The sequence below is a fragment of the Ranitomeya variabilis genome, chromosome 2 (genome assembly GCF_051348905.1).
Source record: "Ranitomeya variabilis isolate aRanVar5 chromosome 2, aRanVar5.hap1, whole genome shotgun sequence".
Lineage (NCBI taxonomy): Eukaryota > Metazoa > Chordata > Amphibia > Anura > Dendrobatidae > Ranitomeya > Ranitomeya variabilis.
The window spans coordinates 395,823,531-395,844,397 of record NC_135233.1 but is presented as its reverse complement, the minus strand read 5'-3'; positions in this window follow the sequence as shown (position 1 = coordinate 395,844,397).

Sequence of the window (20,867 nt, the reverse complement as noted above, 5' to 3'; positions counted from 1 at the left end):
CCCTCTTTCCATGTCATCATACCCCTGTGGAGCAGCATCATCGCCAGCCCTTGCAAATCTCGTGCATGCGTGCCACACATTTCAGCAGCATCAATATATCTCTGAAGCTAGGTGTATGCTTCCTAGCTTCAAAAGTGCACTGCACATGGCCGGATGTTCAGAAGATGGCTTCTAGTCATGCACAGTGTGCCTCTGAAGCTGGAGAACCATACACCCAGCTTCAGAGACGCACTGCGCATGACCGGAAGTTCAGAAGATGGCTTCTAGTCATGCACAGTGTGCCTCTGAAGCCGGAGAACCGTACAGCCAGCTTCTGAGGAGCACTGTACATGGCCGGAAGTTCAGAAGATGGCTTCTAGTCATGCACAGTGTGCCTCTGAAGCTGGAGAACCATACACCCAGCTTCAGAGACGCACTGCGCATGACCGGAAGTTTAGAAGATGGCTTCTAGTCATGCACAGTGTGCCTCTGAAGCAGGAGAACCGTACACCCAGCTTCTGAGGAGCACTGCACATGGCCGGAAGTTCAGAAGATGGCTGAAAAACTTTGGTCCATATAGGTTTGCAGTTAATGTTATCTAATTTTTCACTTGCTTTCTACATGCAAAATTAAGGACATTTCTAATTAATCATCATTGAAAAGCTCAGCAAATTTTGATTCAGCAGGGTGTGTAGCCTACCTAACCCACTGCAAAAATCAATCACAAATATACCAAACCTCTGCTCTTGATACGGACAACTTTGGTTGCAGACAGATGGCCATATAACACGATCACATCACAATGCTCGGCCCGGCTAGTGGCTTTCCTGACAATCAAAATGGCATGTATTTCTATGCAGCTGTCATGCTTGAGTCAGGAGAGCCGCCAGCCAGACTCAGCATTGCGATGCGATCGTCGTGCCTGTTATATGGCGGTCTGATTGCGCCCTTAGTGAGAATATAAGGCACGAAGCAGATCAGGGTGGAGAGTGGAAAAAGGATCCTTGCTTTCAGGGAATGCAGAGACAACAAGCAGGAGCCCAAATAAGGAGCGGAGTGTTAGAATAAACTTGTACTGATACATGAGAGCTAGTGAAGCAAGCAGCACCGATACAGACCTCACAAACTGCTGGTAATTGTGGCAAAAACACGATCACAGAAAAAAAATCCGCAACTTGGATCAGGCTGCAAACTGCATATCAAGAGGTGAGAGAACAAATGATGAAATGAAGATTAGCTTACATAAACTTATGTTTTTTCCAACTCATAAACGTCTGTAACCTTAAATGCCTCCACCATCTTGTGTGCAGAAATTATAGTTCAATGAAGGAAACAATGGACATTGTTAGGGAGGTAATTAAATGACCTTTTGTATATTTCATGGGCTGGAGAAAAAAAGATACAAGGCGCCTCCTGGCACAATAACTTCAGGATGGGTTTGTAACCTGGGGCTAGCACCATATTGCGCATTTAAAGAGCATCTGTTACACAAGTCATTATCCAGCCGAAGATTCATGAACATTTACATTCCAACCCCCTTGTGTCGCGTCTTCTTTTAAACTCTAGATATATGTGTGTAAACCCATCCGAGTGATGCATCTTATTACATCAGTAAGTCCTCATCAGGAAAAGTTGAATTTGATTGAAACTCAAAGTGAACAAGATTTTCTCTGATTAATATTAACTGCTTTCTTGAACTTGAGTTCTCTGCAATCACAGCATACTTGTCAGCTGCAATTCCTGAGAATGTACAATAATCTTAAAAAAAAGGACAAACTATTGCATATGTCGCTGGGAATAAATTTTATATCCAGTAAAATTGACTGATTTTGCAAATAAACTTTCTCAGAATGTGAAAATATATTATGTAAATTGAAGTAGATGACCCAGCTTCTTGGTAGCCATCCGAATGGTCATTATTGCCCATAGGGTCAAATTATGCATGGAGAGATAATGGAGGAACCCAAACTTATCCGGAGCAATGACGACAGGTGGTTTCTTTTGGGGTGGTGTCCATCACAAATATAGACCTCAGAATTTTTCACAACTCCATCAAAGTGGAGGTGAATGTAAAATGGCCCTTCTGTTGAAAAAAGATGACTAAGAATCCTGATCACTTAACAGTGCTTATAAAACAATACACATTTGACAGTTTTCCACAGTATTCATATCATTCTGAAAATGTGCACATCCATGGTAGCTACCCTACTTTTTCCACCCAAGATGATGACCATTTGGTTAGATGTACATAACTGTCATGATCAGCTGCAGCCGCAGATGCGGCCCAGCCCATAGACGCCCCCAAGGCACCCAACCTCAGAAGGCGTGGGGCGCATGTCCCCCGGGGACGAAAAATGAACCCTTTAAACCGCAGAAGGGGGCCCAGGCCTACCCGAACTAGGGGAGGGCAGAGACCGGGGATCTGTGGCAGCTGAGCATGAGGACAAGGAAAGAAACACGTAGGACTTGATTACACCACACAACTTCAGGTATAGAGAAAGTAAAGTTTACTAAAGTAAAGTCACACAGTACATTAACAAAATGTCAACGATGTCAGGCTCCCGATTCCACACCTCCAGAAGGGTACCACCCAGTGGACCCTAAGGCACCAATGGATCACCGAGGCACACATAGGCGGGACATCAGGACCCAGGCAGGACATCAGGGTACAGACAGGACATCTGGACCCAGGGTCACTGGCAGACATCAGACAGGAGTCGTTCGGTTCCGGACATCCGACATGACCTACAGGCACCACCAGTCATCAGGCTCCAAGCTCCAGGCAGCGGTCATCTGGTTCCAGACTGCGGTCGTCAGGCTCCGGGCATCAGACCTAGGAAGGATCTCAACCGTGATGGTGCAAGCACTGCCGTACTGGATGTGAGCCAGACGGGGTTAACACCGCATGGTAGACAGAGCACAGAGTAGTAGATGCTCAACAGAAACACCGGTTTCAAGAGACTCAAAGTCACTGGGAGTGAGGCTCCAGATAGAGAGGGATTCCAGGAACATAACACAGCAGACACAGTTCAGACAGGTTCAGGTACAGGACAGGTACAGGATCAAGGACTCGGGCCTGGATATACCGCCTCCAGGACAGGCGCCAGAACAGGACAAAACAGGAATCAAGGCAATCACTTTGGTACCAAAACAGACAGTAGAGGTGCAGGAACACAAACACACATAGCAAAGTTCAGGAGCTTTGTGAGTAGCTCAGGCCCCGCCCATAGGGCAGGGGAACTTTATATAGGAGCTGCCCCTCAGCAATTGGCTAGGGACAGCATTTGAAGTACACACATTCACCCTGATAAAAGCAGGGGAGGTGTGGCCACGCACGCCCTAAGCACACACAGAAACCATTACAGCACAATCAGTGCATGAACTGTGCTTAGGGCACCAGGCTCTGACTGCACACACTGACACACGTGGAAAGTCATGCACCAGCTGCAAATGACCTCACAACCCGCGGACAGCTTCAACAGCAGCAACCAGGGACCGCACATGAGGAAGATATGCAATAGAAAAGACCTAACCACCCATGTACGGCTGTGCAGCAGAACAGGGAACTGAGAAGGCTCCATCCAGGTTAACAGCCAACAATATCCCAGCTCAAATTAAGGGGAAAAGAGTAAAGGGTTAAAGCAAACATATGCATTGTTACGCCGAAAACCAGATACAGACAGAATGGCGTGACAATAACGAAGACAAGGTAGTGGCTTTGGGTTTATGTCAAATTTGCCACTCATAAAACCGAACCTCATGGATTGTATTTCTTGGAAGCTTTTAGATTGCACTGAATAATCTATCAGAAGACATTGTCCTTCTGCCAAAGGGTAAACAGCTGCCATGAAGGAATTAAAATCCCACGATGATTATGTAATTCTATTGTCCAAATATTCATCCACAGGTATCAGGAGAGCTAAGATACATCAATAAAACCTTCGCCTATCTTTATCCAACTTAATCAGACCTAGAGCAAATGGTCATCCATCTAGAGGTAACATGGTAGCCAAGTTGTGCCAAGAAGACATTACGTTCACCATTAGTCTACCTCAACCTGTCTAACAGGAATGGGTCATCCACACACAGGAATCAGAGGAGCCACGATGCTTCAAAAACCTTACCCAACAACATTATTCCATATTCAAAATCCTGATAGGAAAGGGTCATCCATCCAAAGGTACTGTTTTACTAGATTAGGGTGCACCAAGAAAACTAACAGTTCATTTAAGGGATAATCTTATGCTTTGCTGTTTGCATCAGATACATTCTGAATTTAGCCTAGGGACAGGTGCAGAAGCAGGGAGAGTGTCAGAATACAGCATCTCGGCAGAGCTTAGGGCTTTGCAGTTGTTTGTTGCTAAAGATATACAGTGCGTACGGAAGTATTCAGACCCCTTTTAATTTTTCACTCTTTGTTTCATTGCAGCCATTTGGTAAATTAAAAAAAGTTCATTTTTTTCTCATTAATGGACACTCTGCACCCCATCTTGACTGAAAAAAGCAGAAATGGAAACATTTTTGCAAATTTAATAAAACAGGAAACTGAAATATCACATGTCATAAGTATTCAGACCCCTTTCTCAGTATTGCGTAGAAGCACCTTTTGAGCTAGTACAGCCATGAGTCTTCTTGGGAATGATGCTACAAGTTTTTTACCCCTAGATTTGGGGATTCTCGGCCATTCTTTCTTGCAGATCATCTCCATTTCCGTCAGGTTGGATGGTGAACATTGGTGGACAGCCATTATCAGGTCTCTCCAGAGATGCTCCATTGGGTTTAGGTCAGGGCTCTGCACTTTTTTGAATTTACCAAATGGCTGCAGTGAAACAAAGAGTGAAAAATGTAAAGGGGTCTGAATACTTTCCGTACCCACTGTATATGCTGCACATGACCACATACTTTTTTATAGGGTGAAAAAAAAGACTATTTTGTTATCCATGGAGTATTGCATACTTTGCTTTACATTTCGGTGGTATGTAACTCTTCAAATAAAGCGTTCAAAAATGTTTCTGAAATTCAATTAGTTAACTAGAGTATTATATACTTTGTTTTAAATTTCTGTGGTATATAACACTCCAAAAAAGCCATCAAACATTTTTATGGATTTAATTAGTCATACATAGAGTGGTGCATGCTTTGTTTTACATTTCCGTGGTATAAAACAGTGTTCAAAAATGTTTTGAGATTGAATTAGTAATACATAGAGTATTATGAGCTTTGTTTTACATTTTGGTGTTATATAACACTGTAAAAAAAAGTGTTCAAAAAATGTTCTGGATTCAATTACTTGTACATAGAGTTTACGTGCCAAAAAGTGTTGATTTCTTTTTCTAGATTCAATTAGTCATCCATAAAGTATTCCGTTCCTTGTGTTACATTTTGGTGGCATATAACACTCAAAAAAAGCATTCAAAAATGTTTCTGGATAGAATTAGTAATCCATACATGGTAATGTGCTTAGTGGGCGACAAGGTGACAACAATTGAAGAATTCCGCGAGATTCCCAAGTTAGAAACCAGAGGAATTCCAGAGCAAGATCAAGCTGACATGACAGCGGAGGTTGCAGGAGCCTGTGGTTTGGTACCAGCCGTTTGCCTGGAAGGCATGAACCTAGGCTGCAACCTTCACTGCTGGGATTTCTTGAGCACTGTAGTCAGAAGAGCCAGGATACAGCAACTAGTTAGCAGACTGCAGGGCTAGGCTTGTTGGAAGAGAGGAGGCTAGCCAGGACCAAGACTGGAGATTTGCTAGCTGGCCCTAAAGTCGCAAAGTACCAAGAGTTGGCATCCTAGGCGGGAGGTCGTTACGTACGATGGGTAGCAGAGATGGGGTCTATAGAGGAGTTTGAGGCTCGTCATTACATCCAATTCAATAAGCTGGCAATAGAGACAGAACACTTGCCTCGAAGTTTGCAAGCGCTGATGGCTGGAACCAGGGTCAGGTTCCTCAAAATGGAGAGGCAATGTCGCTGATATGCTGTGGCTGTGATCCGTGAAGGAATTGAGCAGGCTGAACATTTCTTGAGAAAAGAACAGGCATTGGAGAGGATCCTTGAGGTGGCTCTAGACAGGGCTACAACCTCCTAGAGATCAGAGTGTCCTTGAGTCTCTCACCCTCCCCTGCGCGAGCAGGCGATGGTACAGGTGACACAGGGGGCTGTCGCCCATTTCTACATGTCGGGGGCTCTATCACTGCCCGAAGCAAGGTCACCTGCAGAGGATTAATGTATTACCTCCTTTATCTTTTTTTTTCTCCTGGTTTGGCTCTTTGTGCAAAGCCTTTATCAGTACACTTTCAAAATATTTGATTAAGGCCTACCAGTTGTTGCCTTTCAGGGTCTAAAGGCCCCGTCACACATAGCGATTTACCAACGATCACGACCAGCGATACGACCTGGCCGTGATCGTTGGTAAGTCGCTGTGTGGTCGCTGGGGAGCTGTTACACAGACAACTCTCTCCAGCGACCAACGATCAGGGGAACGACTTCGGCATCGTTGAAACTGTCTTCAACGATGCCGAAGTCCCCCTGCAGCACCCGGGTAACCAGGGTAAACATCGGGTTACTAAGCGCAGGGCCGCGCTTAGTAACCCGATGTTTACCCTGGTTACCAAAAAAAACAAACAGTACATACTCACCATCTGATGTCCGTCAGGTCCCTTGCCGTCTGCTTCCTGCTCTGACTGAGATCCGGCCGTACAGTGAGAGCAGAGCGCAGCGGTGACGTCACCACTGTGTTGTACTTTCACTTTCACTTTGCGGCGCTCAGTCAGTGTGGGAAGCAGACGGCAAGGGACCTGACGGACATCAGATGGTGAGTATGTACTGTTTTTTTTTTTTTACATTTACGCTGGTAACCAGGGTAAACATCGGGTTACTAAGCGCGGCCCTGTGCTTAGTAACCCGATGTTTACCCTGGTTACCAGTGAAGACATCGCTGGATCGGTGTCACATACACCGATTCAGCGATGTCAGCGGGACCTCAACGACCAAAAAACGGCCCAGGCCATTCCGACACGACCAGCGATCTCACAGCAGGGGCCGGGTCGCTGGTACGTGTCACACATAGCGAGATCGCTACTGAGGTCGCTGTTGCGTCACAAAACTTGTGACTCAGCAGCGATCTCGCTAGCGATCTCGCTAGCGATCTCGCTATGTGTGACGGGGCCTTAAGGATGACTGTGTGACCCTCCGTATAATTTTTTCTGGCTTTGCATTTTATGCAAAGCCTTTGTGAGTGAAGCTGTACATTAGCAACACTTTCAAAGTATTTACTTTCAAAACATTTTCTGGATTGAATTAGTCATCCATAGAGTATTAGGTGTTTTGTGTTAGATTACGGTGGTATCTAAAACTCCACAAAAATTTTAATTTTTTTTTCTTTATTCAATTAGTCATTCATACAGTTTAACATGGTTATTGTTTTATTGTATTGGTATATAAAACTCCCAAAAAAAGTTCACAAATTTCTCACAGATTCAATAAGTCATCCATACAGTTTAACAGATTTTGTGTAAAATTATGGTGGCTTAATAGTTTTAAAAAAACACTTGGCCTGGTACAGTTTACAAAATATATTTGTTCCAAAAATTGACTATTGTCATATGTACTGTGTAATCTGCTTTCTGTGAAATTTCATTTGAAATGAAAACTAAAATTGGCCTGAGCCAGTTGCACAAATTTTGTTGTTCAAAAGTCAGCCATTAATTGTGCATGTTCTCCCACTTAAAAAGATGAGAGAGGCCTGCAATTGACATCATAGGTAGACCACAACTATGAGAGTTAAAATTGAGAAAAAAAATCCATAAAATCACCTTGTCTGACTTGGCAAGATTTATTTTGCATATTATGGTGGAAATATGGCATTTGGTCACCTAAAAACATGCAAGATTTCTTGCTCTCATAGACCTGTAACTTCTTCTTTAAGAGGCTCCTCTGTCCTACACTCATTACCTGTAGTAATGGCTCCTGTTTGACCTCAATATCAGTATAAAAGACACCTGTCCACAACCTCAAACAGTCACACTCCAAACTCCACTCTGGTGAAGACCAAAGAGCTGCAGAAGGACACCAGAAACAAAATTGTAGCCCTGCACCAGGCTGGGAAGACTGAATCTGCAATAGGCAAGCAGCTTGGTGTGATGAAATCAACTGTGGGAGCAATAATAAGAAAATCGAAGACATACAAGACCACTGATAATCTCCCTCGATCTGGGGCTCCACGCAAGATCTCACCCCATGGGGTCAAAATGATCACAAGATCGGCGAGCAAAAATCACAGGACTACACGGGGGGGGGACCTAGTGAATGACCTGCATAGAGCTGGAACCACCGTAACAAAGGCTACCATCAGTAACACACTACGCCGCCAGGGACTCAGATCTTGCAGTGCCAGACGAGTTCCCCTGCTTAAGCCAGTACATAGGAACATATAGACAAAAAACGTATATTGAACAAAGTAGAAAATGTATTAATAATCGCAACAAAGCAAAACGAAAATTATTTAAAAAGTAGCCATGAGTGCCTGAAAAGAGCCAAAAAAGATCTCAGTGGCACCACCTTGGGAAAACAAGCAAGGCAGGTACAAGTACAACTAAATGGCAAGGAATGGTGATGTTATACTAAGTGTCTGTGACATAGACCAATAAATGCATCCTGAAACAATTGGTAATCCATATCAATGGCAATACATAATTACAGTCATATGACATGAGGTTGAAGGTTTCAGGATTAGCAAAAAGATGCCATTGCTGCAAGAAAAAGGATTGAAAAAACCTTAAATGATAGTGAAAAGTTGCCTTACCTAAACCCAGATGGTGGTGCCACTTCCTCTACGCGCGTTTCGGTGGCGTGCCTTCATCCGGGCCCATCTGAAGTTTGCTAGAGAGCATTTGGATTATCCAGAAAAGTATTGGGAGAATGTCATATGGTGCGATGAAACCAAAGTAGAAACAAAACTCCTAGTGTTTGGAGGAGACAGAATGCTGAGTTGCATTCAAAGAACACCATACCTACTCTGAAGCATGGGGGTGGCAACATCATGCTTTGGGGCTGTTTCTCTGCAGAGGGGCCAGGATGACTGATCAGTGTACATGAAAGAATGAATGGGGCCATGTATCGTGAGATTTTGAGTGCAAACCTCCTTCCATCAGCAAGGGCATTGAAGACGAAACGTGGATGGGTCTTTAAGAATGATAATGATCCCAAGTACACCTCCAGGGCAATGAAGGAGTGGCTTCGAAAGAAGCATATGAAGGTCCAGGAGTGGCCTAGCTAGTCTTCAGATCTCAACCCCATAGAAAACCTTTGGAGGGAGTTGAAAGCCTGTGTTGCCCAGCGACAGGCCAAAACATTACTGCTCTAGAGGAGATCTACATTGAGGAATGGGCCAATATACCACCAACAGTGTGTGCCAACCTTGTGAAGACTTACAGAAAATGTTTGACCTTTGTTATTGCCAACAAAGGATATATAACAAAATATTGAGATGAACTTTTATTAATAACCAAATTCTTATTTTCCACCATAATTTGAAAAATAAATCTTACCAAATCAGACAAGGTGATTTTCTGGACTTGTTTTCTCATTTTGACTCTCATAGTTGTGGTCTACCTATGATGTCAATTACAGGCCTCTCTCATCTTTTTAAGTGGGAGAACTGGCACAAGTGGTGGCTGAATAAATACTATTTTTCCCCACTGTATACTGTAGAACCTGCTTTGTGTGAAATTTTGTTGGTTTGAGATAAAAACAAAAATTGGCCTGCTCAAGGTGTACAAATTTGATCCCTTGGTGCACGGTTACAGAGGCCACTATTTCTATCCCCACCTTGTACCAGCACGTGTCCTGGAACATCACCTGTGCCCTTACCAATACGGTTATTGGCATTGTCCACTTAATGACCAACACGTGGGCAATCTTGCGGCCAGGGATGCTACATTTCCCTGACAGCACATTGGGTGAATATTGCGCTACTAATGCCGAGGATTGCTGGTCCTACTTCTATCAGGTTTGCCTCCACCTCCTACACCAGTTCCTGCACCCCTCCTGCTCCTCCTCATCCTCCATCTCCGATGTGCTATCTCAGAGCACGTTGTCCAAATCAGTCAGAAGTTGGAAGCTCTCCAGCACTGCCTCAGCAAAGCGTCAATAGGCCCTGCTGAAGCTAAATTGTCTAAAGGTACCGTCACATTAAGCGACGCTGCAGCGATAGCGACAGCGATGCTGATCGCTGCAGCGTCGCTGTTTGGTCGCTGGAGAGCTGTCACACAGACCGCTCTCCAGCGACCAACGATGCCGAGGTCCCCGGGTAACCAGGGTAAGCATCGGGTTGCTAAGCGCAGGGCCGCGCTTAGTAACCCGATGTTTACCCTGGTTACCAGCGTAAAAGTTAAAAAAACAAACAGCACATACTCACCAGCGCGTCCCCCAGCGTCTGCTTCCTGATACTGACTGAGCTCCGGCCCTAACAGCACAGCGGTGACGTCACCGCTGTGCTTTCACTTTCAGTTTAGGGCCGGCGCTCAGTCAGTGTCAGGAAGCAGAGGCTGGGGGACGCGCTGGTGAGTATGTGCTGTTTGTTTTTTTAACTTTTACGCTGGTAACCAGGGTAAACATCGGGTTACTAAGCGCGGCCCTGCGCTTAGTAACCCGATGTTTACCCTGGTTACCAGTGTAAAATATCGCTGGTATCCTTGCTTTTGCTGTCAAACACGGCGATACACGGCGACCTAGCGACCAAATAAAGTGCAGACCTTCTAGCAGCGACCAGCAATTTCACAGCGGGATCCACATCGCTGCTGCGTGTCAAATACAGCGATATCGCTATCCAGGTCGCTGCAACGTCACGGATCGCTGGCGATATCGCCTAGTGTGACGGTACCTTTAGAGACAAACCGCACACCGTGGCAAAGTTATTGAAAAGAGTTATAGACTAGACCAATCTGTCAATCACTGCTGAACCTACAACCAGGCATGGTTGTGTGTGATAACTGCCATAACCTGGTGGAGGCTGTAAAGGTTGGCAAACTCACACCCCATTTCCCCACTCTAATGTGGATTCACACTAAATCTTATCCATGGAAAACCAATCACTTATGCCGCACTCCGAGGTCATGTGCAGAGAGAGAAGCTCCAGTTCTAAAAGACCAGTGTCCATAATAAAGTGGCATAGCATCCGTGTCCAGAATAGTTCCCTGAACCTTCTCTATAAATTTTCTCTACTTCAGATCTATAAACATTTCAAGTTGAGGTTTCCTTCCACTGATACTTTATTTCCTGACTAAATCGTATCACTGTTTCTGCAGGAAGTCGCTGATGGAGTCCTATCCCATCAGTCAAATGGAGACGTTTGAAGATCACTGGAGTTTTCAAAAAATATGTAATTGTTTCTTTCTCAACAGTCTGAGCAATTTTTGCTGGTCTGTAGCCTGAGGGTCTTGAACTGCGTTTTGCACTCTACATAGCCGGTAATGTGAAATTCCAAACAAGTTCTTGTTAGAAATTTTGGGACTTGCAGCAACAGTTGGTAAATACATTATGTATGTGATATGGTTGTCAGAACAGCTTTGCTTATAAAGGTAGAGCTGGAAGCTGGAGCTTATAAACCGCGCGTCTGATGTCCGAGCTAAAAAGGAAAGTTCATGCAGCTACGCAGTCAATGCAGAAATGTAAAGCAGCAGCAGGCGGTGTGATGTGGCGGTCTGCTCAAGAACAGCCCTAAACAATGAACACAATAGCATTTATTTTAGAAAAATGTTCCAATGGAATATATATATAAAAAATAATATAATAAAAAAGTAACAAAACATTGTCGTTTAAAAAAATTATATTAATATTTGTAATAATATAGATTTTGGGTACAACAGAATAGCAACTGCAAGGCCGGTGTCACACTTGCGTGTGCAATGCGGGGAACTCGCGCTAGTCTCTTGCATCAATTCCTGGCACTGCTGCCGGCAGTAAGAGTGTATCCACAATGTTCTAGATTCCATTCCGTCATGACTCATATCCAAACATGGCCCGAGCCTTCTGCTCTGAGGCCGCCGCGCCTCCATGTGCCTCTTCAGAAATCCCAAGTTCCCTACAGCCGCCACTGATACTAACCCCATGAACAAGTCCACATTGTCCTTTTAGACACATTCATTCTGACGCTTCATCCGCCAATGCTCCCCCAAATGTCCAAAAGTCCGCTAAGCTCATCAATGCTCCACTGATCAAAAAGCAAATTCTGTCTTCAATCACAATGGACCCCAGGTCCAATTTCACAAAGGCATTTACACGATGTCATCTTACCGCACATGGTCAATACGCAATTTCTTGACTACAGTCTTTAATGACATCATACAATGTAACTATAGAAGAGTTTTTCAGTGTCACAGCACTGTCCACCTACAGTATGTCACTCTTGTGCCTTTGAAGCTGGTATTTTCTTCCTGTAGGCAAAGAATGGAGGGGCCCCTAAGTGCCATAAACTATCAGCCACTGACCAACGAAATGAATAAAGTCCCCACAATTTTTGCTTTTCTGCACCATGTTCTTGGAGAGGAGTTTATCTCCACCATGTTTCTTTGTGGCACTCTTTACAGCTCCCATTTTACTCCATTTTTCCAGCTTGCTTAGTTCTTATTTTCCAGTGGTGGTGGTGGTGGGGGAGGCACTCAGGCCAGCCATGTGGCTCAGCCACACTCTCTCTCACTTCCTGAAAACAGCTCTTCACACTTCCTAAAATCTACAACAACAGTGACATCTAGTGGCAACAGTTAATATTACAGCATTAAAAGAGAAAGAAATACACAGGGCTCCACCAGTCACATTTATGGGGGATGATAAAGCTCCCCCCTTCTTAGCTTTTTCAGTTTTCACCTTATTTGTAGGTCTTGACTGCAGTTCTGGAAATCTATTTATGAGCCGTGGACGCTCAGGGTGAACAGTATACAGCATATATGATGATGGTTATTATTAATATTTGGAGCTCAGTATGTGACTGATCACGACGTATTTGTATTTCTCACAAAGCTCCACGTGTGGCAATGTGACCGAGATACAGACATTAAATTTGATTAACGCTCACTGCTTCTATTTAGCCGCAGTCACGTTCATTTCTGAACTGACAGATTTACTTGACAGTGTGAGGCCTCCGCTGCATAAATACTCACCGATCCCAGTTTGTATTCGCATCACATCGAGCAACCTGCTTCCCGAGAAGAACCGCACACCTCACACATATTCATACAAAGGAATTAAACATTATGCACAGCCAAAGCCCAGAGATTCCCGTCAGATCCCATCTCTGCGTTCCCTCACGCCGTCTTGATGAATATTGTATCCGCTTTCACAATCATTTTATTTGAGATGGATGAATAATCAGATCGGCTCTGGTGAGACGGAGAAAACAAACAAGATTTGATACAGTGATTGATAAGCAGACACAACATATTCTGCTGCATCAAAGCACAACTTTGTATCATTTCAGTGTAGCTTTTCATATTGTATAAATATTATGAAGGCTCCACCGCCATAAAGAGCAACTGACACGGCGGCCAGACACGTGACAGCCGACACTGACCCGTAACTGTTCACAGCAATAAAGCCGCTAAAATCAGAGACCAAACCTGAAGCTGCTGCATCCAGAACGTAGAGGTGGCGAGACACAATGTTCAAGGGGCGACACACCGTCTATCCGTCAGCAGTGCAACTCAGGGCAGATAATGTAGTAGATGTCACCTGCAGTCCTATGTAACACCACAGATAACACAGTGATAACTCTCTGAGCACAGATAATGTAGTAGATGTCACCTGCAGTCTTATGTAACACCACAGATAACACAGTGATATCTCTGAGTACAGATAATGTAGTAGGTGTCACCTGCAGTCCTATGTAACACCACAGATAACACAGTGATAACTCTCTGAGCACAGATAATGTAGTAGATGTCACCTGCAGTCCTATGTAACACCACAGATAACACAGTGATATCTCTGAGTACAGATAATGTAGTAGGTGTCACCTGCAGTCCTATGTAACACCACAGATAACACAGTGATAACTCTCTGAGTACAGATAATGTAGTAGATGTCACCTGCAGTCCTATGTAACACCACAGATAACACAGTGATAACTCTCTGAGTACAGATAATGTAGTAGATATCACCTGCAGTCCTATGTAACACCACAGATAACACAGTGATAACTCTCTGAGTACAGATAAGGTAGTAGACACCATTTGCAGTCCTATGTAACATCACAGATAACACAGTGATAACTTTCTGAGTACAGATAATGTAGTAGATGTCACCTGCAGTCCTATGTAACACCACAGATAACACAGTGATAACTCTCTGAGTACAGATAATGTAGTAGATGTCACCTACAGTCCTATGTAACAGCACAGATAACACAGTGATAACTCTCTGAGAACAGATAATGTAGTAGATGTCACCTGCAGTCCCATGTAACACCATATAACCAAGATAGGTTATTACACTTGGGGCTATTTAGTTTGGAAAAACGAAGACTAAGGGGTGATCTTATTTTAATGTATAAATATATGAGGGGACAGTACAAAGACCTTTCTGATAATCTTTTTAATCATAGACCTGAGACAGGGACAAGGGGGCATCCTCTACGTCTGGAGGAAAGAAGGTTTAAGCATAATAACAGACGCGGACTCTTTACTGTAAGAGCAGTGAGACTATGGAACTCTCTGCCGTATGATGTTGTAATCAGTGATTCATTAATTAAATTTAAGAGGGGACTGGATACCTTTCTGGAAAAGTATAATGTTACAGGGTATATATATTAGATTCCTTGATAAGGCGTTGATCCAGGGAACTATTCTGATTGCCGTATGTGGAGTCGGGAAGGAATTTTTTTCCCCATGGTGGAGTTACTCTTTGCCACATGGGTTTTTTTTGCCTTCCTCTGGATCAACATGTTAGGGCATGTTAGGTTAGGCTATGGGTTGAACTAGATGGACTTACAGTCTTCCTTCAACCTTAATAACTATGTAACTATGTAACCACAGGTAACCCAGTGATAACTCTCTGAGTACAGATAATGTAGCAGATGTCACCTGCAGTCCTATGTAATGCCACAGATAACAGTAATAACAATGAGCATAGACAGGCAGGTCCGAAAAGCGCATCAGGGCGGATACACGTGGAGCTCAGTCTCTCCCTCTGTGGTGTCTTAATAAGGTATGGCACAATTACTTCTACAACTCTATATAGTTCATGCCTGTGATCACATGGCCTTGTCATAATACCGGCCGGCCCTTCTACCATCTGACACTTCACCACTTGGTATATATTGAGGGTTCCTAATTCCATACTATACAACTCTGGCAACAATTAAGAGACCACCACATCAAATCCATGTCATGGGCAGCCCAATCTCCAGACCTGAACCCCACTGAAAGCCTCTGGAATGTAATCAAGAGGATGATGGATAGTCACAAGCCATCAAACACAGAAGAACTGCTTACATTATTGTACCAGGAGCAGTGTGAAAGACTGGTGGAAAGCATGCCAAGACACATGAAAGCTGGGATTAAAAATCATGGTTATTCCACAAAATAATGATTTCTGAACTCTTCCTGAGATAAACCATTAGTATTGTTGTTTCTAAATGATTATGAACTTGTTTTCTTTGCATTATTTTTTTATTATTATTATTTTGACCATTTTTCTTTGTCAGAAAAAAAATACAAAAATGATTGCTTGGAAATTCTGAGACATGTTGTCAGAAGTTTATAATATAATATAATAATAAAATAACAATTTACATTTTACTCAAAAATATATCTATAAAGAGAAAAATCAGACAAACTGAACATTTTGCAGTGGTCTCTTAATTTTTGCCAGAGCTGTATTTTTTGTCACAGTTGAACTTTATGATCGTCCTTCTGTTTTATTGTATGTCTTATCTTGATGGTTATCCCCATATAGTCCATTCTTTGGGTAGCAGAATGGATAATTATTATTAATCTTACTCTATACATTAACAATGCTACCTTCACTGCTGTTGAGCTACTTCTATTGAGTAAAGATAATGTAGTAGATCTTATCTGCAGTCCTATGTAACACCACAGATAGCATAGTGACCATTTTTCTTTGCTAGGTCAATATGGACGCTGACATTCACCCCATCACGGAGATCATGAAGATATCTCCTCCATCTCATGCATCTTAGCTATCTGATCTATCTATCATAATAAATGACATCACACTTTCCCCTGTCCCAGAAGTCCACTGCCTCGGAGTAACCCTGGACTCCGCCCTGTCGTTCAAGCAGCACATTAAAGCTCTCGCCACCTCCTGTCGTCTCCATCTCAAAAATATTTCCAGAATCTATCTTTTTCTCAATCTACTAAACTGCTTGTGCATGCCCTCATCATCTCCCGCCTTGACTACCGCAACATCCTTTTCTGCGGCCTCCCTGCTAACACCCTTCCACCTCTCCAGTCCATCCTTAACTCTGCTGCCCGACTAATCCATCTCTCCCCTCGCTACTCCTCCGTTTCCCCTCTCTGCAAATCTCTTCACTGGCTCCCATTCCCTCAGCGTATCCAGTTCAAATTACTAATACTGACCTACAAAGCCATCCATAACCTGTCTCCTCCATATATCTCTGAACTAATCTCCCGATATCTTCCCTCAAGTAACCTCCGGTCCTCCCAAGACCTCCTTCTCTCCTCCACACTTATCCGCTCCTCACCCAGTCGCCTCCAAGAGTTCTCCCGAACATCCCCCATCCTCTGGAATTCTTTGCCCCAACACGTCCGGTTATCCACCACATTTGGATCCTTCAGACGGAACCTGAAAACCCATCTCTTCAGGAAAGCCTACAGCCTGCACTGACCCCGCTGTCACCTTAACACCACTGGAGCTGCTGCAACCTCCTACCTACTGTCTCCTTCCCCATCATGCCATAGAATGTAAGCCCGTGGGGGCTGTGTCATGTACCCTCTGTACCGGTCTACCATTGTTCGTTTACTGTAAGTAATATCTCTAATTTGTATATAACACCTGCTCATGTACAGCACCATGAAATCAATGGTGCTATAGAAAAAAATAATAATAATGATAATAATAATGATAATATTCCACTAATGACAATGACACAATTGACTGACGATTGATGGACGATACAACGACTTATTGCCACTAGGCCACTTTCACAGTGAACGCACAGTATATACACATCCAGTTCCAACACACGGGTATATAAATATCTGGAACCACAAAGAAGGGAAAAAAATGGTGGTGTGGTAATTGATGGTTTTTATATATGCTAAATACGGAACTGATCGCCAGGCGTCAATAACAGTCTGCTCATCCAAGGTTTATCCGTGTGCAATAGAAAAAAGAAGAATGGTGGCACCCGTTGAAGAGAAAACAGGTGCAAAACGGCTATCGTCCATGACATGTGCTACTCTATCCCGCCACAATTCTTTTAATAATGTGATTAAAACTTTGTACTTTTATACAGAATCGGTGAGTGCAACCATTTCTTCTTTTCTCTATATATACAGTACAGACCTAAAGTTTGGACACACATTCTCATTTAAAGATTTTTCTGAATTTTCATGACTATGAAAATTGTACATTCACACTGAAGGCATCAAAACTATGAATTAACACATGTGGAATTATATACTTAACAAAAAAGTGTGAAACAACTGAAATTATGTCTTATATTCTAGGTTCTTCAAAGTAGCCACCTTTTGCTTTGATGACTGCTTTGCACACTCTTGGCATTCTCTAGATGAGCTTCAAGAGGTAGTCACCGGGAATGGTCCTCCAACAATCTTAAAGGAGTTCCCAGAGATGCTTAGCACTTGTTGGCCCTTTTGCCTTCACTCTGCGGTCCAGCTCACCCCAAACCATCTCGATTGGGTTCAGGTCTGGTGACTGTGGAGGCCAGGTCATCTGGCGTAGCACCCCATCACTCTCCTTCTTAGTCAAATAGCCCTTACACAGCCTGGAGGTGTGTTTGGGGTCATTGTTCTGTTGAAAAATAAATGATGGTTCATCTAAACGCAAACCGGATGGAATAGCATGCTGCTGCAAGATGCTGTGGTAGCCATGCTGGTTCAGTATGCCTTCAATTTTGAATAAATCCCCAACAGTGTCACCAGAAAAGCACCCCCACACCTCCTCCTCCATGCTTCACGGTGGGAACCAGGCATGTAGAATCCATCCATTCACCTTTTCTGTGTCGCACAAAGACACGGTGGTTGGAACCAAAGATCTCAAATTTGGACTCATCAGACCAAAGCACAGATTTTCACTGGTCTAATGTCCATTCCTTGTGTTCTTTAGCCCAAACAAATCTCTTCTGCTTGTTGCCTGTCCTTAGCAGTGGTTTCCTAGCAGCTATTTTACCATGAAGGCCTGCTGCACAAAGTCTCCTCTTAACAGTTGTTGTAGAGATGTGTCTGCTGCTAGAACTCTGTGTGGCATTGACCTGGTCTCTAATCTGAGCTGCTGTTAACCTGCGATTTCTGTGGCTGGTGACTCGGATAAACTTATCCTCAGAAGCAGAGGTGACTCTTGGTCTTCCTTCCCTGGGGCGGTCCTCATGTGAGCCAGTTTCTTTGTAACGCTTGATGGTTTTTGCCACTGCACTTGGGTACACTTTCAAAGTTTTCCCAATTTTTCGGACTGACTGACCTTCATTTCTTAAAGTAATGATGGCCACTCGTTTTTCTTTACTTACCTGCTTTTTTCTTGCCATAATACAAATACTAACAGTCTATTCAGTAGGACTATCAGCTGTGTATCCACCAGACTACTGCACAACACAACTGATGGTCCCAACCCCATTTATAAGGCAAGAAATCCCACTTATTAAACCTGACAGGGCACACCTGTGAAGTGAAAACCATTCCCGGTGACTACCTCTTGAAGTTCATCAAGAGAATGCCAAGAGTGTGCAAATCAGTCATCAAAGCAAAAGGTGGCTACTTTGAAGAACCTAGAATATAAGACATAATTTTAGTTGTTTCACACTTTTTTGTTAAGTATATAATTCCACATGTGTTAATTCATAGTTTTGATGCCTTCTGAATGTACAATTTTCAAAGTCATGAAAACTCAGAAAAATCTTTAAATGAGAGGGTGTGTCCAAACAGTTGGTCTGTACTGTGTGTATATATATATATATATATATATATATATATATATATATATATATATATATATATATATATATATATATATATACACACACACATTCAGTACAGTTATCAGCAAATGTCACAATAACCAAGTAAAAGCCATCTGCCACCACCGTTCGTTTATTACAGGCCGATGGGACGCCTGTTACTGGTAACATGGGGACTCCAGGCTACAGAGGTGCAATTTATAGAGCAAGAGGAGCAAAGGTGTAAAATGCTATATATTTAATCCAACAATTATGCCGTGTTTATAAAAATGCACAAAAGATGTTACAAAGGGGACAAGACAATACAGTATATACAAAAATAAAAAATTGGAAGTCAGGCCGCACCCTAAATTAATAACGTCTCTATGGACAACAGGGTGCCCGTCCACACCAGGGGATCCATCCCAGTATAAAGTCCAAATGCAAAAGAAGAAACGGACAGCACCACAGCAATTGTGACAGAACAGCTTACGTGTTTATTCTGCCATCTGCAACGTTTCGGTCCTGAGACCTTTATCAAGCATGCTTGATAAAGGTCTCAGGACCGAAACGTTGCAGATGGCAGAATAAACACGTAAGCTGTTATGTCACAATTGCTGTGGTGCTGTCCGTTTCTTCTTTTGAATACAGTATATACAATCACATAAAAATAAACATGACAAACAAAAAAAAGTTACCAGACTTGATGTGATACGAATGGCGCAGATCTGGAGGAGGGGAGCACTCAGTCTTTTCACCATGCTATTTCTCCCAGCAGTAAACATCAGTTCTTGGCCAGAACCTGCTTTTACCAGTTACCAGCCGCTCCCACCAACCTCCCCTGGTGAAATCAGATGGGAGCTGGTAAATGAGATGCAGCTCAGCTGCCAAAAATTATGAGATCCCCATTCTTAAGGATATCTGCCCCCCTGGAGGTCTCAGGTACAAGATAGTAACACCAAATTTTCTATCACAATTTTATCTTTATTTACATATGAAACATGACATATATAACTGCAATATGCATACTTTCCTGTGTGATATGGGGTTCTCTGCTTGTTTTCAGACAATGTAACCACAGGATCTGCTGGAAACCTGAAATGTTGCTCTTCATTAGTTTGGAACTTTTCTGCTTAGTAAAATGTGAAGTTCCAGGTGCATACAATGTATCACAGATTGTACCAATAGTTTAATTCGGTTATCAACAGACAGAACCACAGAACATAAATAATTGTTGCATCGGGAAACGGATTCGTTGCACGGAAACTTAAAAACGCTGGAGAGTGAGCGTTCAAATATTGCTGATGACCTTAGTAGGTGGACAGGATGAAGCAAAACTGGTGGCAGATGAAAGAAAATCAGACAGGATTAGACAGAAATTGCCATAAATGCTAAAATAAAAATCCGCAGCAGCGACTGAGCGCAGAGATCCACCAATTCATTTACACGACACATCTGATAAAACAGAGGCATGGGTCTCCAGATACATACTCGGTGCAAGTTTACCATTATTGAACAGTTGGACTTTTATACTTCTACTTTTTTTTTAGCTTTTTTAATGAAGCAGACAACGTGATCGGCTTTGCCCTAAGCATCTCTCAGCGATCATTTGTGATCTGTCATTTTTTGGTGAACTCTCCAACCATTACCTGTTGGCCAATCAAATGAATATAATGCAATGAAACACCTGGTCCATCAGTGCAGGATCTGCTCAGACAGAAAGCCTTTTATTAGGGCACA